An 11,573-nucleotide genomic window follows, 5' to 3' on the forward strand; every position below is an offset into this window, starting at 1 on the left:
GCTTGGGCCATGAAGCTTTTTATAGTTTCCGATGCTTTGTGAGCCGGGGCCTCAGCTGGTCTAACCTGATACCTTGCTGTTGAAGTTACTGGAGCACTTTCAGCTAACACCATCTTGCTTTTAAGCTCACTTTTTGATGTTTTAAAGCTTTCACTCTCTTGAAAAATTCAAAAATTATAGAATCATAGGAAAATTCAGGTTGGGAAGGTCCTCTGGAGATTATCTAATCCAATCTCCTGCTATATTAGGATGGTTTGATAAGAAAGAAAAAAGTGTGTCACCTTTTCTGTGAAACTAAACCTATCTATTTCATAACATCTGGGATCAGCTCTATGCAGTAATATCTTCTCTCTTTTCAAGAAACCCATATTCTTCCAGTGTACGATTTTAAGAAAATCAATCTGCTTAACTTATCAAAGAGAAGGTTAAGAGGTGTCTCAGTCCTGATCTGAAAACACCTACATGGAGGAAACCAAGGTCCTTTAATCTTAGCAGAAAAAGGAATAAAAAGACCTAGTGGCTGGAAGCTGAAATCAGCTTTTTTTTTAGAAAAAGACAAATTTTAATCATTTAGATAATTAATCATTATAGCAACTAAGTAAAGGATACTTTCTATTGCTTGAAGTTATTAAATCAAGACTGGAAGTCTTTTGAAAGATATGTACTCTAATTCAGAAGTTATGGACTGTTGTACAAATTACTCCACTAGAATCTGTGGTGTGTGTTAAGCAAGATATCAGACTAAATATTCCAAATAGTCTCTTACAGCTTTAATATTTGTGGCTCCTCTATTCTATTTGTATTTTTTTCATAATTGCAGACTTAGTTTAAGATCTTTTAATGTACTTTAGATATTTACAAAACATGGCTTACATGGTGGCTATTAGTGAGGATAAATAATGATAAGTGAGGATAAACTGGTGATGCAGAAGGTACTTTGCCAGTCTTTGCAGACCTTCAGTAAAGTAGAAGAGACCAGAGCAGAGTCTTTTATAGTCATGGTCCTGTTTTCTGTGTTAGAATGGATAGTTTCCTTGCATTTTACTGTATACAGGGGTTAGCCAGTGTAAGAAAAGACAGTGAATTGACTCAGAAAAGCATATGAACTTGCATTTTCACAAAGGCTGTGTTAGTGCAGAATGTCCATTTTAAGCAGTGTGGACTTAGTGAGGCAAAGTGATGCTTCCTATTGTCTTCCTGGGTTAGAAGAGGGTGATAGAAGGTTGGTGGGGAGGGATTTAGGCTTATTGTGCCTTTTGGGGTATTTTGGAAATGATGGGAGTAATTAGGGCATTTCACAGTTATATTTTCTGCTGCTTAACATGAAAAGTTAGAGCTGGAGATGGTAATTACTCAACCCGTTTTCCTTTTCTGGCAAAAAGATCTGTTCTATAAATCTGGTCAGTTGTATAAATCTCTAGGTTAAACTGGCTCAGTTTTTACTGTGCTATCCTTGAGCATGGCCGTTCTTCGTAATAATGGTTCAAGTCTTGACATGTTGCTGTGACACATAAACAGCTTACAAAGTCTCTTACAAGGAAGGAAAATTGAAAACCGGCAACCACAGCTAAGCCTGGTATGGTTCCTATTAGTATAATTAAATATACCTTTAAGTCACAATTCTTCAAAAGGTGTTCTGATGTGGATTCATACATGCCCTGTTACAGGCTCTGTCCTGCCATTATTTCTCACGTGGAAGCTGTGGAGGAGTATGGACAAGTAAAGGATTATTGGCTTTTGTACCAGTGCCTCCACCAAAAGAGGAAATGGAGCTGGCTTCAAGTTATAGCAAACTAGAAGGTTTAGGTTATGTGGTGAAGTGAAAAGACGGAAAAAAAAGTTAGGTCAATACGAATATTTTCCTTAAGTATGGTGTCATCCAACACTTAAAACCAAATGTGCATGATTACAAAAATATGAAAACATAGCATTTGGCTTAGTATCTATGATATTTTTGAATCTTTGTGGAGAAAGGGAGAGAGGTTTTCAGGCTTGATCCTTTCTTAAGTATTTGTTTTCATTGATCACATTTTGATTCCACTAAATTTGTTTTCATATCCCAATCTGACCCAACTAGTTTTAGGTCTTCACAATTAACCTGTTCCTCTTCTGCACCTCAGGGGCATGGACTTTAAGAAAAGGTAACACGAGCTGGCCAACAGAAGTTATTCCACTGAAGGAAATAGTATTGCTGATATATTAAATTACTGCTCCCTGGGAGCATCTGGCTGTGACAGGCTGTGGAGCAAAGGTTAGAGCTTTCTGTGTCGCCTGCCAAGTGTCTGTGCTTAGTTCTGAGCTGAGCAAGGGTCGCGCTCATGATTCCAGCAACTGGTTTAGAAGTGGGATTAGTGTGTCAGTTTGAAATGCCATGTGGTACTCAGCCTAGACCAGGCCATCAAGCTAGATTTTGTGCTGTCTGTAACAGCTGTCATCAACATTTCCTTAAATCTGCCTTTGGAAGGGGTTCCTCATGTAGCGTTAGAGATAGATTCATGATTATGCTTAAAATCTGGGGTCAAGCCAACATGGACCAGAGCGAGTTGCAATAGAAAGGACCTTAGAACTAGGTTTAATTCCACTAATGTAGGACTCATTTTGATTTTATTTCTCTACAGAAAAACTATACTTCAGTGGTTTTAGTGCCCGTTTAATAAATCGCAGCAAAACCAGTAGTCACATCTTTGGAGGGACCAAAGGCAGGCAGCAAATAAATGGCACTTTTCTCATACAGCTGATAATGACTTGTGCCTGTCATTTGCTATTCCCTGTTTATCTGACCTATTAATAGAGGGCAAAATTCCAAAGAAATGTTTAATTAACATTTGTAATTAGTATTACAAAAGACCCTGCTTTATAGAACAGGCGGCCTGGAGAGAAGGGCCAGGGAAAGACAAGCTCTTCACCCTGTAATTATTGCAGCTCTCCGTAGTGCTCGCATTCATCTCATTAACATCACAGTGGGATGGTGCCACTGCAGGCTACTGGCAGGTGTCTAACAGCCTTCCTCCTGGGGAGACTTCTACAAAAGAGGTCCTGATCTGCAAATAAGTTTGAAAGCTTGCCAGTGGAGTACCTCGCTCCAACTTCGCAGTCTCCTGCTTCCAAAACAGCCCGAGGACTTTTAATTTCAAAAGATAATGATACTCTGGGGAGTTGGCTGCTTTTTAATTGGGAGGGAAGTGAAGGAAGGAAGGCCAATAAAGGGTTGTCTAACAAAATATGCTACTTCGTTAACTTGTTTCACTAAAAAAAAATCAAGCTAACTAGGAAGGAATTGTAGATAGATAAACAAAAGGAAAGTCTGAGTCATGACTCGAAAATCATTAAAAAGGAGTCAGCCTATAACGAACTGTAGATTAAGTTTTTGTGCGTGAGTAAAGGTTTTTTTTTTTCTTTTTCTTCTGGATTGGCTTTCAAATAAAATTGAAACGGCTATCATATCAAACTATATCAAATACTACACTTTGGTGAATAATTGTGAAACTTTTCAGGAGAGAGAGAAAGAGGGAGGGAGGGAAGGCGATTTTACTTTTGCTCCTTTATAAAATGTATAAATATGTCACTTTCAATGCTGGTTATATTTATTTTTTCTTCAGTTCCCAGCTTCTAGTCTCGTTTTCACATGAGACCCTTAACTTTACATGAAAAATACTTAGTAAGTATCTAACCATAAGTGTATAATACCAAGATAATATAAAGAAAAAAAAAGTAATACATTAATATATGTTTTAAAACTGATCTCATGCCATTTGAAGAAACGATTTTTAATTTTTTAAAGAATTTGGAAATGGCTGCAGTGAGCTTTTTCATTACAGCCCTAAGTAATGAGGCAATAAACATTTGCAATATTTGTCAGGAATGGAGTCAGCAAGTACCTAATATCTGGAAAAGTCCTAAATCAGATGCACATCCCACAGATTTTACTGGGATTGTTCTTGTAATAGAGAGTTTGTCAGCCATGGTGTATTGCTTACAATGGTGATCAGAGGGACATTATAAATTTGCATAGCAGCTAAACTAAACCTTTTTCTTCTAAAGAATTTTTGCATATGGAGGACTCTGAAAATGAGAGTTAGGAAATGTTCTGCTTAATCTAGAAACCTCCCTAGCTTGCTGTATTACCTGGGATGAACCACCACAATCATGTGACCTGTGATTTTAAGAACAAACTGTTCAATTTAGCAAAAGGAATCAATACCACATTTATTTGTTGCTGTTAGAGCATGGATTGCTGTTCTAGGAGCTCTAACCCCGGCCTAGTTATATGTTATAGGATTCTGTTTAAATATTGAACAGAGAGATGGTCTGTGCCCCAAAGCAAGTATGAAGGAGTGGACAGAAGCAGATGGCGGATAAAGAAACAATATGAGGGTATAGGGCTGCATAAAAAACAGAATTGCATGTATGGATTGTTGTAATATTTTAGCAGCATTTTGAAGGCATATGTGAAAGAAGATAATGAGATAGTTGTACTGGTGTTTACCAGTTACTTATTTTTAAAATACATCTAGTAGATGACAGAAATTCACGAGTTGATTGAAGGCAGCTGTCAACTTTCTGGCAGTGAGTAAGAGAGGATAACTAGTGTATTAGAAGCTGTAATACTCTAATGTATACTTGAAGACAAAAATTATTGCTGGAGTTAGCCACATGAAACTCTAAGAAGATCACTGATGAAGTCCAAAGATTTTCTCTTCAGACTTTGGTCTTCCATCTGTTTATAGAAACTTCAAGACTTCAAGAATTGATATTGTATAATACAAACATATACATGAAACTCTGCCCCCAGCCTGCAAATAATTAAAAGGCATATTTTGCTAGTGAGATGCCTGCTGAGGTCACGTAGCTCCTAACTTCGCCATCTGACCTGTGTCCTTTGCAGGTCTGCTCCAGGAAACTGCTCTCCCCATGTGAAAAATCTGCTATAGGGATTATAGTTGCATTCCGTTATTTTACTTTGAGCAGGAATAGGGAAACTGAGGGGAAGAGACTCACTTATTTGTGTGAAAGAAACTTTGATAATAGTCTAAAAGTCTTTAAAAGATCTCATACATAACTCTATCCCTACAAAGCATAGGTCAATGCACTTAATATTATCTGGTGATCCATACTACAGATTTTTCTGTTATTCCTGACTTCTCTGTAAAATGGGGGCAAAATTACTTGTTTACAGGGAAGTCTTTCGTGAAGTGTAATTTAAGTGCAGAGTGCTTTGTGATATATATGTTACAAAGGAGGCTAAATATAAATATGAATATATATTCATAGCTTCCATTTCTATTAATTGTGTTTTACACCTGCTTTTTATATCTAGCCTGGCTTTCAGATTTCGCTGTCCTTACTTTCTACTGCTCCCAGTAAAAACAGGGACCCTTTTGGATGTACATATTCTGATTTCTTTTTCTCCTGTTGTCTGAGGTATTAGGTATGTATTTCTTGAAAGTTGTCAGCTAAAACCAAAAGCTGAGGAGATAATGTGATGGAAAAAAAAATATGATGGCTCCCTACTTTAAAAATTCAGGCAAATGTGGCAGAAAACTGTACTCATATTACTGGAGAGTATGTGAGAAGATCCTTTAAACAAGATGCGTGGAAAGATGTTTGAATAGAGGAATTTAAAGGTGGGGGGATAGCTGTTAACATCTATATCTATTCAAGCCCTTTTGATGGTAGTAGGTTTTTTTTTTTTTTTTTTCCTGTTTCCTGTGAATGCAAATTAATTATTCCTCTTATACACAAGCTATTTTTCTCACTCCTTTTTTTGTTCCTCCATTCTGATCAGGAGTTTGTGTTTTTTGTTTGTTTGTTTGTTTTCTGTGGGTCACCAGGAATACAGAGAAGTGCCTGGGTCACTGGACCCAGTGTTGGATCAGGGAAGCTTGCAACTGATCTTGGCAGAATGGTATGAGGAACCCCGAAGTTCAGAGGCAAACTTGTGCTGTGCCTTTGGCAGCACCCAGGAGAGAAAAGCTGACCTGGAAAAAACAAGGTATGTGGTGTAGATGTAACAACTCCTCTACAGCTTCTGCCTAGAAACTATTCATATACAAGGGGAGAGAGCCCAAGTACAGAAAGGTTTAAAAACAGAAAAAATAATAAAAACCATAAAAAGCCCTAACAATACTGGGTGGAATATAGGCTAGAGCAGGCTTGCTCTTTTGAACTTTTCAAACTGCTTTCCTTTGCCTTATATGAAAGTATACATTTTCCCTTAATGTGTATTGTTTTTGGATATAGCCACAGTATCATTAGTCTTGAATTCTTGACGAGTACAAGGTGGGGTGTAAAAAAAAACCCAATAGCAATCAGTTACCTGGGATGAGAAATCCATACTATGAGTGTGGCAAACCCTTACCTTTGAAGGCTAAAGCTAAAATTCTTTGTTATGATCTCAGTAAAAATGAATTTGGTGATGTATTGCATGTTGTAAAAGTATGATATTACCTTCAGTTTCTACTGGCTGAAAGCTATATCAGGGCTATAGCGCTTTTTTTATTTTGTTTTTTCCCCCTTCTCCTTTCCCGTTTGAGAATCCTTGAACCAAATACAGATAGTGTATAAATAAATGTAACCTACTGACCCTCTGTCCCACACTGTGTCCTATATTTGAGCTTTGCTATGCTGAAAGGAAGGAATTACGTTCCCATAGGGATGAGCAGGAAGATTACTGCTTTTTTTTATTATTTTTTTTAACTGTTGTCCTTCCTATCAGAGCATGGCATTGATTTTCTAAAGATCCTCCTTCACGTTACCTTTGCACATGCTCATGTATATTCTAATTATTGACAATCCCTTTGGTAATTTTACTAATGGTTGAACTGCTTGTACTGTAGTGCAGCGGTGCCTGCATCCCATGTAGGTGCATCTGACGGAGGTTAGGTGGCTAATGTGGATTTCAGTGAGTACATAGTCATGAAAGAACAAGCTTTACTTCTGATTTCATAAGCTATTGTAATTATTTAAGTAACCATTAGTATCATTCTTTTGTTATCTGTCTCCAAATTCATTGTAAGGTTAAATTTACCTAACAAGCTATCAGCTAACCTCTGGCTTTCAATGTAGAGGTGCACCCTTTTTCTGTAGTACCTGCTGATGAAATTCTGCAGAGTTGGAAACTCACCTTAATGAGATGAGAGGCACCTTGCCGTAGGGGTGGCAGTTTATAACTGCCAGCCTGGGCAAGCTGCACGTTCACTGAATGTATCTCTGGGATCTAATTCTGAGGTACTGTATTTGCCAGGTACTGTTTTTTTAATGCCTATATTTTTCAGGTACTTGAAAGACGCAGAGTGAAAAATGTTCAGCTCAACCCATTGTCAAACTGTGGTTGCTCTCAGTTTGGATTATTGCCCCAGGTCACACTTTTACATTGTGAAAGTCTGGAAACGGACTGATCTTAGGGCACACCCGGAAAGCAGGGAGGCTCTGTCTTTGCCAAGCTATACATAGGCAGGAGGGTCAAATTACACAACTAGGTAAATGGTAATGGTAGTTGTCGTTGTGCTTTATTTAAGTAAATGTACCTATTAAGTCAGTGCTCTTGTAACATTGCTTCTCAGCTGACAACTTTCATGTCCTAAAAATAAACAATGCTGTATAAATAGTGACCAAGGGAAGCTGGTATCTTCAGATATTAAAGCCTCATATCTTGTGTGTCAGGGTCATAGCTGCCAAAATCTGTGCGCGATAGACACTGGGTGGGAGATCTCTTCTAGAAAGCTGGGATGTTCTTTTCTTTTGTTATTATGTAACCACTCAAAATGCAGGGCTTTGCATTATAAAACTGGTGATTTAACAGAAACAATCTAGAAAGTAGTTGCCAATCAGTCATTCCTTGCAGACATCCCTCCTGGCATATGCATGTTGTTGGCCTTTTTGAGGTAAACATCGTTAACCTTTTTTTTTTTGGTCTGTTTTCCAATTCTTTTTTAATTGAAATTCAGTTCACACTTGCAACACAGTCTCCTTTTGGATTGTAAACGTTATGCAGTATGCAGATCACTCCATCTTCTTTTGCTCCTTGCTGCTTACTGCTGCAGAGCCAGAAGCTTCCAGCCAGCAGCTACTGCAGTGATTTACCTCCAAGGGCTCTGATGGAAAAAGCCATCAGTGAGGATGGCTCTTGCTGGAGAGGAGCATGAGTGCATCCTCAAAGGAAAGATCTCAGGAGACCCTCTCGATCACCATATGAGGCAAAAAGCCTCTCTGCCTCCTGCAGCTGAAGTGTGAAATGTGGTTGCTGTCATGGGCTTTAGGCTGCAGCCAGGGTTTAAATGCAATTACACTCCCTGCCTTTTCTATTTTTAATAATGCAGAAGTTACTCTGGAGCCCATGATGTTGACCTAGGTATGTTGTCTTCTCAGTGGTGAATTATGTGACCCTGCGAGCTTCTGTTTCAAATACAGTGGGATGGCTGGCGTTTTCTTCACTCAGATCTCTCTTGAGCCATGACTTCCAGCTCACTGATAAAAGGACTGCGAAGGAAAAAGAAAACCAAAACCATAGTGGATGTGTATAGGGGCTTCTGGATACAAAGGATGATTTGATTGAAATTTGAATCTTATCTCACTTTATAAGTAGCTTGCAAAAATCTAGTGGAGAGGAAGTATTATAAAAACAACAGCAGCAACAACAACAATAAAAAACTACCAAGGTTGCTAATGTATCTACAAATTGACAGCCACTCTTCAGTTTGAAACTAAATGTAATGGAAGTCAACATCAATATCTCGGAGATGGGGTACTCCTTTCTTCTTTCGGTGAGCTCAGTGCTAAACTTCCCATGTCTATCAGCGTGAACAGGACTGAGCTCAAAGGTCAAAAATCCTATCACTAGGTATATGATTTTTTTTTCTTTCTTTTTTTTTTTTTTTCCTTTATTCTGTTTGGAATGGGAACTGTGGAAAACTGCTTCTGAGAAAGGTTTTCTTTGGTTCCTGTTATACTGTGGAGAACCTTGGTACTTGATACTCATCCCATCATGCCAGACAAAACTGATGTATTTCACTCCCAACTTTGAATCTTGATTGAAGAGCATAGTGCTGGAAAATAACTTCTCCCATGAAATCATATGACCTTCTTCTGGAAAAAATTGCAGATCCAGACTTTGCGATGAGAAGAAAAAGATAATTTTCTCAAGATTTCTCCAGAAAAAATGTCGTTTAGTTCCTCAAATTCCATTCCCTAGTGGAACATAAAGCTGTTTTTTCTCTTTTGATTGTATCTACTTTTATGGTCTTATTCAAATTTTCTTTAGTCACTTTACCTCGTGCCCTTAGCTGCATATATATACACTGATAATAAGAGCAGCTACCAAGCTACAGATGACTCTTTAGATAACAGGTCTGCTCCTCTCTCTCAAGATATTTTCTCTCACATGGTGTTGGAAAATGATCCAAGTCTTGATATAATCCGAAAATGGCCTGGAGAGGGACATCTCAAAAATGAGGTCCAAATACCCATTGATCAGCTCCTATGCTGATGTTGCTACAGTTCAGGATCTTGATGGGCTGACCTTGTGTCTCTGTCCTGGCGGACAGCTGAAGCTTGTGATGACTGCTCATTTGTTTTCAAAAGATCTTTGTACCCAAAAGAGGAAACAAGGAACTCATTGCTCATTTGTTTTCTACATTATCTAAGCAACTTTTCCATAAAGTTGCCAGATATTTCTCTGTGCTCATTGAGCCTTGAATTGTGCTACAATGTTGATGTGACTTGCAAGGTCTGAGTGAGTTTGGAGTTGATTCCATGAGATTGCTTGTAAATACATACTGATCATTGAATTTTATATTAATAATAAATAATAATACTGAAATAATGATGATAGTTGTGAGTGAACCTGACTTACCATTTGATTGCTTCCACTTTTCATTGGGAGCATTAAGAATGGGAGTTAATTTAGATTGTATGTATTATTCAAGGCATGTCTTTTAAGCATCTGATGGTATCATTAATATACATGTAGAGGGCAATTTCAGAGACACATGTTTGATATAGAAGGATTCGAAATGTGTAACAAGTAATGATTCTTTTGTGAAGTTGTAATTAAGTTATTAAAAATTCATCCTTCAAAATATGAAAATACATATTTCTTATGCATTGATTCATTTTAAGTACGCTGCATATTTTTTAAATCTGCATAAAAGACACTGTGGCTTGCCTTATGGATACTCCCTGGCACTGTGATAATGTGGTGAATGGGAGAGATGCATTTTGGTTTTATAAACTCATCAAACTCATGAAGAGCCGGATGCTATTGCTAGGGATTGCCTGGTGCTTGCCCTCTGTCGCAATTATTCTGGGACAGACCAGTTGAGCTCGTACTATTCATAAGTGAAAGTCAAGGTGAAGGCCTGGAAGGCCTTGGTCCCTTTACCTGCCCCCCAGGACTGCCAAACACTGATGAGAATGGGACTGATCTGGACAGAAGGGCCCAAGCAATTAATGGGGAGATATTTTTCTCACCCTGACACTGAGCGTACTGGGTAGTGTTGCAGGACATGTTCCCTTTCCAGCAAGTTCAGACCCCTGGAGAGCTTTTAGTGTCATACTTGGAGTGAAAGGGGAAAGATAAGATGGAGTTGACTGCACATGATGCAAACTGTAGTTTCACTCCCAGGCTGGCAGCTAGTCTCTGATGTTGAGCAAGGTTCCCAGCTTTGTACTCTAGGGACTCATGCAGACAGTTTTGGATGAGTGGTTTGATTTGTGTGGCTTCATTCCTCAAGTTTTGTTTCGAGTTCTGGACTTGAGTTTATTTAAATTCTCATAAGTGACAGTCATTTATGTTGCCAAGTTTCATTCTTTTTTTGTTGTCATTGAAAGTGATGGTATTCTGACAATCTTTCTGGATTAGTAAAAGGATTAAGGTCTGATAACTCATCAGTATTAGAGGCAGGCTCTTCATACTATTAGAAAGCTGCAAAGACTACTTTTTCCTCTGTCCAATAGAAACAGGAGTCTGCTTCTAGGCATGATAGGTCTTCTGACATCAAGTGTTAATCCTGGAATATTATTGAATATGGAAAAGTTATTTTTGATAGTCTTTAGACCTTTCCAAAATGCATAAGCTTTTATCATCTCTTCTCCTGAGTTTTTTAAGTGGGGCTTTGAACATTAAGGAAACCCTGCTTCTCTTTTCTTTTTCTTTTCTTTTTTTTGTAAGCAATATATGACACACAGCACCAATAAAATTTCTTAGCTTTTAAAGTGCCGCTCAAATAATACATCTGCGTCATATGTGGCGCCTCACTGCACAAAAATTTATGCTGGAGTGACATAAAGCTTTTGACTAGACTGTATTGAAATGATTTCCCTAATGTGATTGTGGTTTTGCTACTCATGGATTACACAGACATCTTAAACTCATGTTTGTAAAAGGTTCTCAGGCTCTAAAGAGGGGCAGTGGGGGAGCAGGACCTCTGCAGAGGCACTTCCCGACTCTGCCATCTCCAGGGCAGATTTATGCTGGAGAAGTTTCCTGCAGGATCCTTACTGAATAGAGTGGAATTGGGAACCAAACTTTGTGGGCACTTAAAATGAGAACAGCTTTGTGGTGCCTACTCCTGTTT

Source organism: Tinamus guttatus, unplaced genomic scaffold (assembly GCF_059628265.1).
Source record: "Tinamus guttatus ecotype Peru unplaced genomic scaffold, ASM5962826v1 Tinamus_guttatus_pri_ptg000222l, whole genome shotgun sequence".
Lineage (NCBI taxonomy): Eukaryota > Metazoa > Chordata > Aves > Tinamiformes > Tinamidae > Tinamus > Tinamus guttatus.